The following is a 13555-nucleotide window of genomic DNA, read 5'->3' as shown; positions in this document are numbered from 1 at the left end:
TATTTTGGGAGGTTGACTATCTTTACAGGAATATACCATCAAAAATGAAATTATATTACTTACTTCTGCTGATTCAGTACATTTACTACCCCATGCTGGCCATAGTTGCTGTTCCTGGTAAGGTGTTCACTCCAGCTATTAATTGTGTAATCCATGTTTAACTGTATTATTATTAATGTTGTAATTTACACTCTATTCCTTGATGCTTCTGGTTTTCCAGGTAAGTCAAAAATTGCATGTGTTTATTTTCTCACCTATTTCCTTCTGTTACTGACATTGGTCAGTCTCTATTTCCAGCTATAATCTCCGCAAATCATATTTGCTGTGATCCTGTTCTTGCGAATTAAATATTGAACCACTTTCTGTGGTTCCCATTCCAGTTCTGTTCCTGACTGAAAGCCATTCTCACACCAACATCAGACTCTGAACTAGATTTTATAAAAGATCATATCCCGACAGTGCAGAAGGAGGACAATCGGCCCATCGAGTCCGCTGCGATCCCCGGAAAGAGCACCCCACCCAGGCCCACGCCCCATCCCTGTAACCCAGTAAGCCAACCTCGGTACTATTACAATTTAGCATGGCAAATCCATCTAATACACTGTGGGAAGAAACCAGAGCACCCGGAGGAAACCCACGGGGAGAAAGTGCAAACTCCACACAGATAGTCATCGGAGGCTGCAGTTGAATCCCGGTCCCTGGCGTTCTCAGGCAGCAGTGCTAACCACTGTTCTGCCCTGCCGCCCATATCCGTTCCATCATTAATCACGCCTAATATCACCACATCATATCTCTCTATTCTTCAGCCACCAACTATATACACCCTCCTCCATACCGCTGCTACACCCAGCTTTGTCTAATGGAACACTGTACTTACAGTGCAAACGTTCAAAAACCGCAACCCAACCAAAAAGCTGCTACCTATATCCAAACTGATACCAGGACACAAGTCACCCAATGTCTTTGTGTTCTCAGTCGGTTCCCGGTAAGGCAACACAGCAACTTAAATATGTTTTACTTTATTTTATTCCGCCAATAGCCTGATCTCTCCAATTATCTCATCCAATTATTTATTTGGTATAGTCTCACAACTTTTACTCCTTTAAGTCTTAAATGACCCCCCTATCCAAAAGGAATCTCTTTCCCCCTGTACCTCCATCTGGCCATGATTTTGGACTCCATAGAAGCATAAGTCTGGCACTTCGAGCCTCAAAAATCGCTGCCGCCACTTCTGGCATGCCCAGCATGTCTTCTGACGATTTAACAGATATTTTGAAACGAGCAATGGCCATGTTCACTGAGTGCTTGTGTTTGACAGGCTCGGCAAACAATGTACTCAGCAGCACAAAAAACGCCCTCTAGCGTTATTTAGGCACGCAGTTTGTAAGAGATGTGCTCTCTGCATATCGCTGCTATCGGAAAGTCAGTACAATTGTTCTGGATAATTTTTCTGCAGGTTCTGTTATGAGCATCGTTGCTGTGGACATTATCGTGCAATCCAATATTTATTGCAAATCCCTATTTTCTCTTTAGAGTGCTTTCGAGTGGGGTGGGGGTCTATAAAGATGAGGAAAGGGGGTGGGATGGGGGTGCTCTGAAACTTTGAGCCCTGTAAGCCGCAATCTATACTATTAATGTGTACGAGGTAGAGCAGTGGTCCTGGTACTGAGCCCCATTTCATTTACAGTACGAAAACCCTTCAATCATCAAAACACTTAACTAATGTCGATTATTAATATATTCATCAACATTTAATGGGTTGAGTATGGGGGAGGAATTAGAAATCTGCTTTACTCATTGTTACTCATTATGATGATCCAAATTAAACCCTTTTTCTACCAGAAAGCGTTGTCACAGGGGAGCTAATTAGATTCATTAACGAATATAACAAATTGACACACCTCACCCCTTTACTTCTCTGATGTGTTATTACTCCCAACCCCAGCGTAGTTTCCCTTAATTGGGGTGAACTTAGTAACGATTATGAAGATTCATTTCATTGACTTTTCACTGGATTCAGTTTGATACATTGTTTTGAAGTAAATGAACTCCAAGCTGCCTGTCAGAATCCCTCATTCCATAGTTTTTTTACACAAGTGCAAATCACTGTGGGTGCTGGAAACCTGGACTACGCGGAGAAAAAATGGAAACATTCACAAGGTCTGACAAAGTCTGTGGGGAAAACAGAAACAGAGATAATGTTTCAAGTCGGTAACTCTTCACCAGAGTAGATAGTCTTAGAGGTGGAAAAGCTTTTAAATCAGTCAAAAAGCAGGGAGAGGTGGAAAATGAGCAACATTAAGATGGAATATTTCAATATAATTTTATAAGTTAATATCTCCTGCATTCATCCCTATCATTGGCCTTCCTTATTGATCTACCAGGTATTGTGATTTCACGACGTCACTGGATATAGTAATACATTTGAAATTTTCAGTAAGGCATCAGTCATACAGCTAACCTTATCCAAACTTGATGTGTAATTTCCTGCTTATTTGCCTTCCTGACAGTTAACGTAATGACGATTGTGATTCTTTGTCGGGGAAAGTGTGGTCTTTCCGATTGTGTTACACGGTACCTGGTGGCAATGGCAGCGGCGGATCTCCTGGTTATTATTCTGGACCTGATATTGAGGCACATTCCAATTGTTTATAAGGAACAGTTTTCTTTTGTGGCCCACATTAATATATGCAATATCCACGCCGTATTGCTGTTTGCAGCCACAGACTGTTCTGTCTGGTTCACTGTCATTTTCACCTTTGATCGATTTGTGGCCATTTGTTGCCAGAAACTCAAAAATAAATATTGCACTGAGAAAACTGCGGCTCTGTTCCTGGGAACAGTGACTGTGCTGAGCTTTTCAAAGAACATCACCTGGTATTTCACGTTACAAGGTCGGTACCAGCTTGGTAATGTCCCCTGGTTTTGTTACCTCGTCTGGTCTACTTATTATTCTCCGGTCTGGGTAATAATTGAGTTCATTCATTCCATTCTAACCTCGGCAGTCCCTTTTGTTCTGATTTTAGTGCTCAATATTTTCACCATCAGATACATTGTAGTGAACAGCAGAGCCCGCAGGAGACTCCGGGCTCACAACAGTGGCGAAAATCCCGAAGATCCAGAGATGCAGAACAGGAAGAAATCCATCATTTTGCTCTTTGTTATCTCAGCAAATTTCATATTGTTATGGGCAATACTTATGGTGTTTAATATATGGAACAGAATGCAGTTTTTGGGGCATGTGTCGATATATCTGGATGAATTTGTGCTGGAATTAGGCTTCATGTTACAGCTCCTGAGTTGTTGCACAAACACATGTATCTATGCCGTGACCCAGACGAAGTTCAGACAGCAGTTTAGGAATATGTTGACATATCCTATAACACAAATTATTCGATTCATTCAAATAAGAGAGAAATAGAAAGTTTCCAGTTTGCTAATTTCATTTCTGATTTACAGCGGGTCTGTGACCTGCCATTATGGTGACAGATTGGGCGGGATAGGGTGTGCTTGGGAAGGGGGGGGGGGGGGGCGGGTGAGGGGAGCATGTAAGGAGGAGAGTTGGTTTCTGCCGTTATGGAAACAATGTTGGACGGGCCCATAGCTGTGTCGAGACTGGGTATGTGGTTGCAAGATCTGTCATTTATTCCCCTTGGTTATGCTCGGGCTTGGGTGTAGGAATGCGGCCTGTTGTTCATCGTGGTGACTGGGACAGGCCTGGCCTGTCGTCTCTGCAGAAACTGAAGTTGAGGCATGGTCTGTTTCACATGTTGATGGGGTGCTGGATGCTGAGTATTGTCCCAGGTGAGGGGCTATGTGTGACAAAGGGCCTGTGCCTCGATGGAGTGAGGAGAGGGTCGGACCTGCTCCCCATCACAGTGGCAGGTTGGGAGGGTGTCCAGCTTATTCTCCACTTCTCCACGGTAATGGTAGCTTGGGCACAGCTTGTTTCCCATGATGGCTCCAGGCTTAATGTAATGCGGCCTTTTCTTCATGTTGTCCCGGGGCAGGGAAAGAGATCTGAGCCTTGGTGACTAGAGTGTTTGGGGTTGGTTTTGTAGTGGGGGGGAGGGGGGGGGGTGTAGTCCTCATCATGTCCAATCCACGGAATTGGGGAGGCCAGATTCCAAATGGTGACAGCACAATGTGCAGCACAAATGGGCAGCACGGTAGCATGGTGGTTAGCATCAATGCTTCACAGCTCCAGGGTCCCAGGTTCGATTCCCGGCTGGGTCACTGTCTGTGCGGAGTCTGCACGGTCTCCCCGTGTGTGCGTGGGTTTCCTCCGGGTGCTCCGGTTTCCTCCCACAGTCCCTAGATGTGCGGGTTAGGTGGATTGGCCAGGCTAAATTGCCCTTAGTGTCCTAAAAAATAAGGTTAATGGGGGTTGTTGGGTTACTGGTATAGGGTGGATATGTGGGCTTGAGTAGGGTGATCATTGCTCGGCACAACATCGTGGGCCGAAGGGCCTGTTCTGTGCTGTACTGTTCTAATTCTAATTCTAATGTGTGTAGTGGGAAGGACAATATCTGGGTCCACCCAATACCTGCTCACCCATTGGAGAAGCAAAAGTGTTGCGTCACCAGCGGCCTGGCCCTGTGACAGTCTCCATAACAACCAGGATAACAAATGCACCACCCAGGTGAGGAGAGCACACTTCGAAGATTCAGCCTGAATTCTTAATAACTCTTCATAGCCCTTTGGAATCTTTATCATCCTTTCGAATCGAGGTTGGATAAAAAGTGTGGAAAACATTAGACAGAAGTGTGTAGAGGGAGGGAGGTTGTATGGTCCATGTGTTTGAACTGAGATAGAGGGAAGAGTTTGTTTTTTTAAGAAAATAAATCCAAGAGGTAATTCAGGAGAACATTTTCATATTTGTCCACGTGTTGTGAGTATCACAGGCAAGGCAAACACATGGTTATTGTTAATTATCTGTGAGGAGTGGTGACAATGTGGAACTCGCTGCCACAGAGAGTGGTTAAGGTCAATATCCGAGATGCATTAAAGGGAACACGAGACAAACACATGAAGGAGACAGGAGCACAAGGACACGTTGATGGGTTGAGATGAAAATGGGTGGGAGGACTCTAGCCTGCAGCGTAAACACTGGCAGGAGAAACTGGGTCAAATCGCCTGTATCTGTGCTGTAAATAGAGTATATAAAACCGGACTGTGTGGATGTACATCCGGTATTGTCTTTCAGTCAATATGTGAAAAAATGAAAATGAAAATGAAAATTGCTTATTGTCACGAGTAGGCTTCAATTAAGTTACTGTGAAAATCCCCTAGTCGCCACATTCCGGCGCCTGTCCAGGGAGGCTGGTACAGGAATCAAACCGTGCTGCTGGCTTGCTTGGTCTGCTTTAAAAGCCAGCGATTTAGCTGAGTGAGCTAAACCAGCCCATGTCTCTCATACTGAGCCTTCGACAAGCCTCAACTCTCAAATCGAGATTGAACGAATGCCTCACATTCTCAGGTTAACTCGACTTTATTTAGAACCCGCGGCAGATAATCTCAGTCAATAATGGGCCCATTGCATTTGACCCTGAGCCTTGCACAGGGACACAGTGAGATCCCAGGATTCACTCCCTCTTCCCCAGCCTGTACTGAATTAACACATTCCACAGCCCGAGGGTGGTTCCTGATGGTTAGGCAGACAGCAACAACTTTTATGTTAATTATTTAACATGGGGAATTATCACAAGATGCTTCACGGGAAGGTTTTAAACATTTTCACCCCTACACTGCAGGCAGCTCAAGCCAAGGTCAAGGCTTCGTTTTGATTTGTCATGGAACGTTGCCCATCCCTAATTCTTTCGAGAAGGTGATGGTAAATTGCCTTCTTGAACCGCAGCAGTCCATGTGGTGTAGGTTCTGTTAGGAAGATAGTTCCAGGAATTTGACCCAGCCACAGTGAAGGGACGACGATATATTTCTAAATCAGGGTGATGACTGGCTTTTCTCCTGATTCCCATTAACTCCAATTTTTCCGGGACTCCTTGATGCCAGACTGGTCAAATGTTGATTTGATGAAAGTCAGTCACTCTCACTTCGCCTCTGGAGTTGAATTCTCTTGTCATGTTTGAAACAAGGTTGCAATGAAGTCAGGAGCAGAGTGATCCTGGCAGACCACAAACTGAGCGTGAGTGAGCAGGTCACCGCTGAGTAAATGCCAGGTGGTGGCGCTGTTGGTCACCCCTTTCCATCACTTCACTGATGATCGGCAGTGCACTGATTGTGTGGTCATTGGCTGGGTCCTGTTTTTTTAACCTACACAGGACAAAGCTCGGCAATGCTCCACATTGCTGCGTGTTGTACCCGGACTGGAGCAGCTCGTTTTGGGGCGTGGCAATTTCTGGGGAATAAATCTTCAGGAATATTGCGGAATGTTTCAGGGCAGAATCTAGTGACTTCTGTTGTCCCTTGAATCTGAACTTCATGAATTCAACGCTGAGTCTGAAAAGCTGGAAAAGGCAGAATGACAATATTCCTAATTCCTGTCAGGAGCAACTAACACTACATTCCCAGAGCTACGCATAAATGGCTGTTTGAAAGAGAGACGTGTAGATGTCATTTTAGACTCAAAGACAACAAACAGTTAACAGTGAACTCAGTTACTGAGCAGTAATATTTATATAGGAACACACTTTAGATGGAAAACACGGGGGTCAGACTCGATTTTATGGATTCAGTGACCCAACGACCCTCTGTGGAGTTGAACGAAAATCTGTAGGTTCCCACAGAATGAATCCCTTTGTGATATTCACCAGATTAAACGACAAACCAGGAGTGCAGCTGCTTGGAGTTGACTTGTACAAGTCAGAGTCTCGACAACCAGACTGACAGTGATCCTGTTCAGTTCCTGAGTTCACCACCCACTGCCCATGCAATCGCAGAAGGTGCAACACCTGCCCCTTTACCTCTTCCATGCTTAACATTCCAGGCCCAAAACACTCATTCCAGGTTAAGCAGCGTTTCACTTGCATCTCTTCCAATTTAGTCTACTGCATTTGCTGCTCCCAATGTGGTCTCCTCTATATCGGAGAGACCAAACACAGACTGGGTGATCACTTTGCTGAGCATCTTTGGTCTATGTGCATTCAGGACCCTGACCTTCCTGTTGCTTGCCATTTTAACAAAAGACCCTGCTCCCATGCCAACATATCTGTTCTTGGCCTGCTGCAATGTTCCAGTGAAGCGTTACGCAAACTGCAGGAACAACGTCTCACCTTCCGGCCTGAACATAGAATTCAACAACATCAGATGATCAGCCCCACCTCGATCCATTTGTTTTCATTTCATTTTAACTGTCTTTTACCATTTCTTTCTTTCTTAATATACATTTAATTCCCCCTCCCCAATCTTATCCACCTTTCCTGCACCCTTCTCCTCTTTGCTTCCCCCTTCCCCTCCCCCCACACCTACAGTTCATCCTCTGATGTTAGTTTCCCTGCTGTTTGACTTTTCACATATTTTGTCCTCTCTGGGGACTGCCATTAACACTCTTTCCCCTTGGTTTCTGTGGCCTTAGCACCCGGTTTCCCTGGGTTTCTGTGGCTATGACTCATCTTTCATTCTCACTCCACAGTATAAATATTTCCCACTTTCTCTGTCTGTTAGCTTTGACAAAGAGTCATTGGACTCGAAACGTTAGCTCTTTTCTCTCCCTACAGATGCTGCCAAACTTGATGAGATTTACCAGCATTTTCCCTTCCGTTTCACCAACCACTTGTTCTCCACCATTACAATTGTCAAATCCGTCTGTTAGCATAGCACTGCCGCGATGACAAATATATTGGTTTACAGAGTGGATTTCAAAATGGCTCAATAATGCAACATGTATTAAGTAATGCAGAGCCTTAATACATAAACATTATTCTTGCATAATTGTAGATATGAATGTCAAATTCTCCAGCTAATCTTGTCCACTGGAAAGAAATGAAATTCCCAGAGTCCCAGAGGACCTTGGGCTGCTCTCCTCTTTGAGAATGAGAGCTGATTGGTGCTGGCTTAGCCTGAGGGTCACTAGACCTCAGGCCAGGGACAAAGGTATGAAGACCCTGAATGCCCTTGGGAACATATCACCAAAAAATGGGATTTAATGAATCGACTTTGTGAATCCGGATTTGATCAGACCCAAGTCTAAGAACACATAATTATCCTTGTGTGGTAAAGACAGAAAGAGCCCACTCGGCCCATCAAAACTATGACCCTTTAACAGTCTTAGTCGCCATTTGTTTGGGCTTTGAAAGGTAATTCTTTCAGTTAGCACTGCTTTCTGCCTTCAGAAAATAGGAAATGCTGGAAACACTCAGCAAGTCCTGCAACATCTGTGGAGAGAGTTTATTGAAATTTAGAGTATCCAATTATTTTTTTCCAATTAAGAGGAGTTTTAGCGTGGCCATTTCCCCTAACCTTCACATCTTTTGGGTTGTGGGGTGAGACCCATGCAGACACGGAGAGAATGTGCAAACTCCACATGGACAATGACCCAGGGCCAGGATCAAACACAGGTCATCGTCCCAATGAGGCGGCAGTGCTAATGAGAGAAACAGAGTTAATGTTTCGAATCCAGTATGACTCTTCTTCAAAGAAAATAAAAGCAGGAGGAGGCCACTTGGCCCTTCAAGCCATCCCTGCCATTCATTATGATCATGGCTGATCATCAAGTTCAATACCCTGATCCCGCTCCCCCCCCCCCCCATATCCCTTGATCCCTTTAACCCTATATCTAATTCCTTCTTGTAATTACACAATGTTTTAGCCTCCACTATTTTCTGTGAATTCCACAGATTGGTTGTGAATTCCACAGATTCACCATTCTCTGGGTGAAGACATTTCTCCTCACCTCAGTCCTAAAAGGGTTGCCCCTTATTCTCAAACTATGACCCCTAGTTCTGGACTGACCCACCATCGGGAACATTCTTTCTGAATCTACCCTGTCTAATCCTGTTAGAAATTCTGGGAGATCACCTCTCATTCTTCTAAACTTCAATGAATATAATCCTAACCGTTTTTGTCTGTCCTCATGTGAAGTCCACCATCCCAGCAATCAGCCTGGTAAACCTTCCCTGTACTCCCTTGATAGCAAGAAAATCCTTCCTCAGAAAAGGACACCAGAACTGCAGACAATACACCAGGTGGGGCTTCACCAATTCTCCATACAGTTACAGTAAAACATCTCTATTCCTGTACTCAAATCCTCTTGCTATGAAGGCCAACATACCATTTGCCTACTTTACTGCCTGTCCTACCCACATGCTTACTTTCAGCATCTGATGTACGAGGACATCAAGGTCTCGCTGAGTATCCACCTCTCCCAATTTACACACTTTCAAATATTTGTCTTCCTATTTTTGCTAACGGAGTGGATAACCTCACATTTATTACAAAATGTAATGTAATATACACAACAACTGTTTATAAATATGAGAAAAGCCAACAAAAAGATTTTCCAAAAAAAAATTATTATTTTGATTTCTGGCAAATTTTGAAGTCTCACAGTCTGCACTTGGTTGGAGTAAATTACAGGCGACACGGCTCAAACTATTTATTATCTTTGCCAGTGTATTCTGTCAATTCTGTGTCGCCTGCTCTAATTCACTGAGCGTCAGTTTCTTTTTAGAGCTGATTGGTCAAAGATTTCGCTACAATGGAACCCAGTCAGAAAGATTTGGATACCTCAGCATCTGTCCACAATATTCACTTGAATCAAACCACAACCTCATCTGCTTAACAAGCACTATATGTCTCACATTTATAAACACTAATCCCCTTTTCAGTATCCTGGTTAATATAGAAGCCTCACATTAAAATGTCTTCCCTGCTCTCAGGAAGCCTCCCTGTCTCTTCATGGAGCAGACTCCGCCCACATTTCCTCTGAACCCGGTGACCAGAGGCTCACTCGAGCTCCCTCACATCTCTGACTGTTTGTGATGTCCAATCTGAGTGTTCTTATTTAAGCTTTACACCTCACAACCAATCAGGAGCCAGTGATGCAGTGGTATTGTCGCTAGACTAATAATAGGGACCCAGGATAATCCCAGGGTTCAAATCCTACCGTGGCAGATTTTGGAATATAAACTAATGAAAACATCTGGAAATTCAAAGTCTAATTGCCATAGAAATTGGTTCACTAATGTCCTTACCTGGTCTGGCCTACAATAACTCCAGACTCTTAACTGCCCACTTCAAAAAGAACAGTAAGGTCTGGAGGCTTGTGCCAAGATTGGAAAAGTTGTCTTACAGACTAGCCTGACATAGTCATACTCACAGAATAAACTCCCAGACATACATAGAACATAGAACGATACAGCGCAGTACAGGCCCTTCGGCCCTCGATGTTGCACCGACATGGAAAAAAAAAAACTAAAGGCCATCTAACCTACACTATGCCCTTATCATCCATATGCTTATCCAATAAACTTTTAAATGCCCTCAATGTTGGTGAGTTCACTACTGTTGCAGGTAGGGCATTCCACGGCCTCACCACTCTTTGCGTAAAAAACCCACCTCTAACCTCTGTCCTATATCTATTACCCCTCAATTTAAGGCTATGTCCCCTCGTGCTAGCCACCTCCATCCGCGGGAGAAGGCTCTCGCTGTCCACCCTATCTAACCCTCTGATCATTTTGTAGGCCTCGATTAGGTCACCTTAAATACTCTCCGGATCCCGGGATATACTCTGAATGTCCGATCGAATCCTAAAGGACTAGACTGGGGCAGGTGGTGAGTGTGTGGCACTACCAGCCTGCAAAATAGCCACTCAAGACTAGGCATCCATGAGGCGTGTTGGTGAACAGCAGCACAATTTTAGTTAACCACAATCTGAAACCTCATGTCATGGCATCTGCCCCACTTTTCCATTACCACTAAGTGACTAAACCCGGTTCAATGAACATTGCAAGACTGCATGCCAGGAGCAAACCCAGGCATACCTATAAATGGGTGGCACAGTGGTTAGCACTGCTGCATCACAGCACCAAGGACCCGGGTCAATTCCGGCCTTGGGTCATGGTCTGCGTGGAGTTTGTATATTCTCTCCGTGCCGGGAATGGATTTCTTCTGCGTGCTCCAGTTTCCTCCCACAGTCCAAAGATGTGCAGGTTAGGTGGATTGACCATGCTAAATTACCCCACGCTGTCCAGGGATGTAAAGTTTAAATTACGGGATTACAGGTATAGAGTGGATCAATGCAGTCGATGGGCCAAATGGCCTCCTTCTGCACGCCACATAGCCTCCTACTGTCGAGATTCGATGGTGTGTCAACCTGGTGAAGCTACAACACAAGACTACTTGCGTGCCAAATAGCACAAGCAGCAATAATGGACAGAGATAGGAAATCCCACAACCAATTTATCAGGTCTCACCTCTACAGTTCTCACATCCAACCGTGAATGGTTGTGGACAATTTAACAACAAAGCCTACTTGTGACAATAGAGATTTGTATTAAAAAGCCCACGACCACCCCCATTGAGAAGGATAAGGGCACATGGGAATGCCACCACCAGGAAATTCCCCTCCAAGTCACTGACCATCCTGGCTTGGAAATATATCGGTCGTTCCTTCACTGTCCCTGAGTCAAAATCTTGGCATGCCCTCCCGAACAGACCAGTGGATGTATCTACACCTCAGGGGCGACAGCAATTCCGGAAGACAGCTCACCACCATCTTCTCAAGGGAACTTACGGATGGGCAATAAATGCTGCCCGATAAAAATGAAGTTTTTTAAAAATCTGTAAAACGCTGAGGTGACTTGAGAGGGTGGATGCTGAGAGGATGTTTCCCTTGTGGAGGAGTTGAGCATGAAGGGAAAGTTTAAAAATGAGGGATCTGACATTTTAGACTGAGATTAGGAGAATTTGTTTGCTGTCAGAGGGTTGTTAGTGTTTGGGATTCTCTTCCCCAGTGAGCAGTGGTGACTGGGTCATGAAATATATTCAATCAGATCAGCCATGATCTTACTGAATGGTGGAGCAGGCTCGAGGGGCCGAATGACCTCCTCCTGCTCCTAATTCTTGTGTTCTTGTAATGTAATTTCTGTCTGGTATCTTACAGGCTCGGATTGTGCACAACCTGTGCAGTGACATCGAAACGCTGCTGAGCGGAAATATCACTTCCCTCCCACTCTCTCTCCAGCTCTTTCTCTCCTTCCCTCTGTTTCCTCTCCCTCTCTCCACAATCTTGCCTTTCCCCTCCCACTCTCCTCACAATCTCTCCTCCATCTCTCATAATCTGTCTCTCCCCATTGATCTGCTATCTCTTTTCTTTTTAAATGTTTTTATTAAGGCATTTATATATATAATCAAACACAACCCAAGCCAATCGAGAACAAACAGGAAATCACATAACAAATAAATAACCCACACGCCCGCGCCCCAGCCTTCCTGTCATTACCCTGCACTCACTCTGCCTCCTTTTTTAACCCCAAAATCTCCCCCCTCCTCATTGCCCCCCTCTCTCCTTGATGACTTTTTAACTCTCCTTGAAGAAGTTGATAAACGGTTTCCATCTCTGGACAAACCCCTCCACAGTCCCTCTCAAGGCGAACTTGATTTTTTCCAACCAAAGGAATTCCGTGAGCTGGCTCACCCATACCTCCAGGTTCGGCGGCCCCCAGTCCCTCTATCCCAACAGGATCCGTCTCCGGGCAGCCAGAGAGTCAAAGGCCAAAACATCGGCCTCTCTCACCCCCTGGACTTATGGGTCTTGCGACACTCCAAAAATCACCACTTCTGGACTCAGGACCACCTTCACCCTCAGCACCTCAGACATCACGTCAGTGAACCCCGGCCAAAACCCCTCCACCTTCAGACAGGCCCAGAACGTGTGAATATGATTCACGTTCCCAGCCGCTCACCGCCCACACCTATCCTGCACCCCCTCATAAAACCTCATTCTGGCCACCGTCATATGCGCCCTGTGGACTACTTTAAATTGAATGAAGCTAAGCCTCGTTCACTCTCCTCAGAGCCTCTTCCCATCACCCAGCTTCCAACACCCTCCCAGCCCTTCCTCCCACTTTCACTGAACTTCTCTTATTGGGAGCGCCCTCCCAGTCCATTAATTCTTTGTAAATCTCCAACACCCTGCCCTCACCGACTCCTGTTTTTGACACCACCGTGTCCTGCAACCCCGTGACAGCAGGTCAGGAAAGGACGGCACCTGTTTCCTCACATAGTTTTACACCTGTAAGTACCGGAACCCATTCCCACTGGGCATCTCATACTCCTCTCCCAGTCCCTCCAAGCTCGAGAAGCTGGCCCCGAAGAATAAGTCTCCAAACCGCTCAATCCCCGTCCGCCGCCTCGCCGGGAACCCCACGCCCAGCCCTCCTAGAACAAATCTGTAATTCCCGCAAATTGGAGCCCAAACTGAGGCACCTTCCAGCTTCAGGTGCTGCTGCCACTGTCCCCACACCCTGAGGGCCGCTGCCACTAATGGACGTATGGACTATTTGGTCGGCGCAAATGGCAGAGGCGCTGTCAATAATGCCCCTAAACTAGTGTCCATTCCCTCACAGACCCCGTGCCCACTACCCACTTCCTGACC

Source organism: Scyliorhinus canicula, chromosome 13 (genome assembly GCF_902713615.1).
Source record: "Scyliorhinus canicula chromosome 13, sScyCan1.1, whole genome shotgun sequence".
NCBI classification, from domain to species: Eukaryota; Metazoa; Chordata; class Chondrichthyes; order Carcharhiniformes; family Scyliorhinidae; genus Scyliorhinus; species Scyliorhinus canicula.
Note: the sequence above shows the minus strand (reverse complement) of the source record.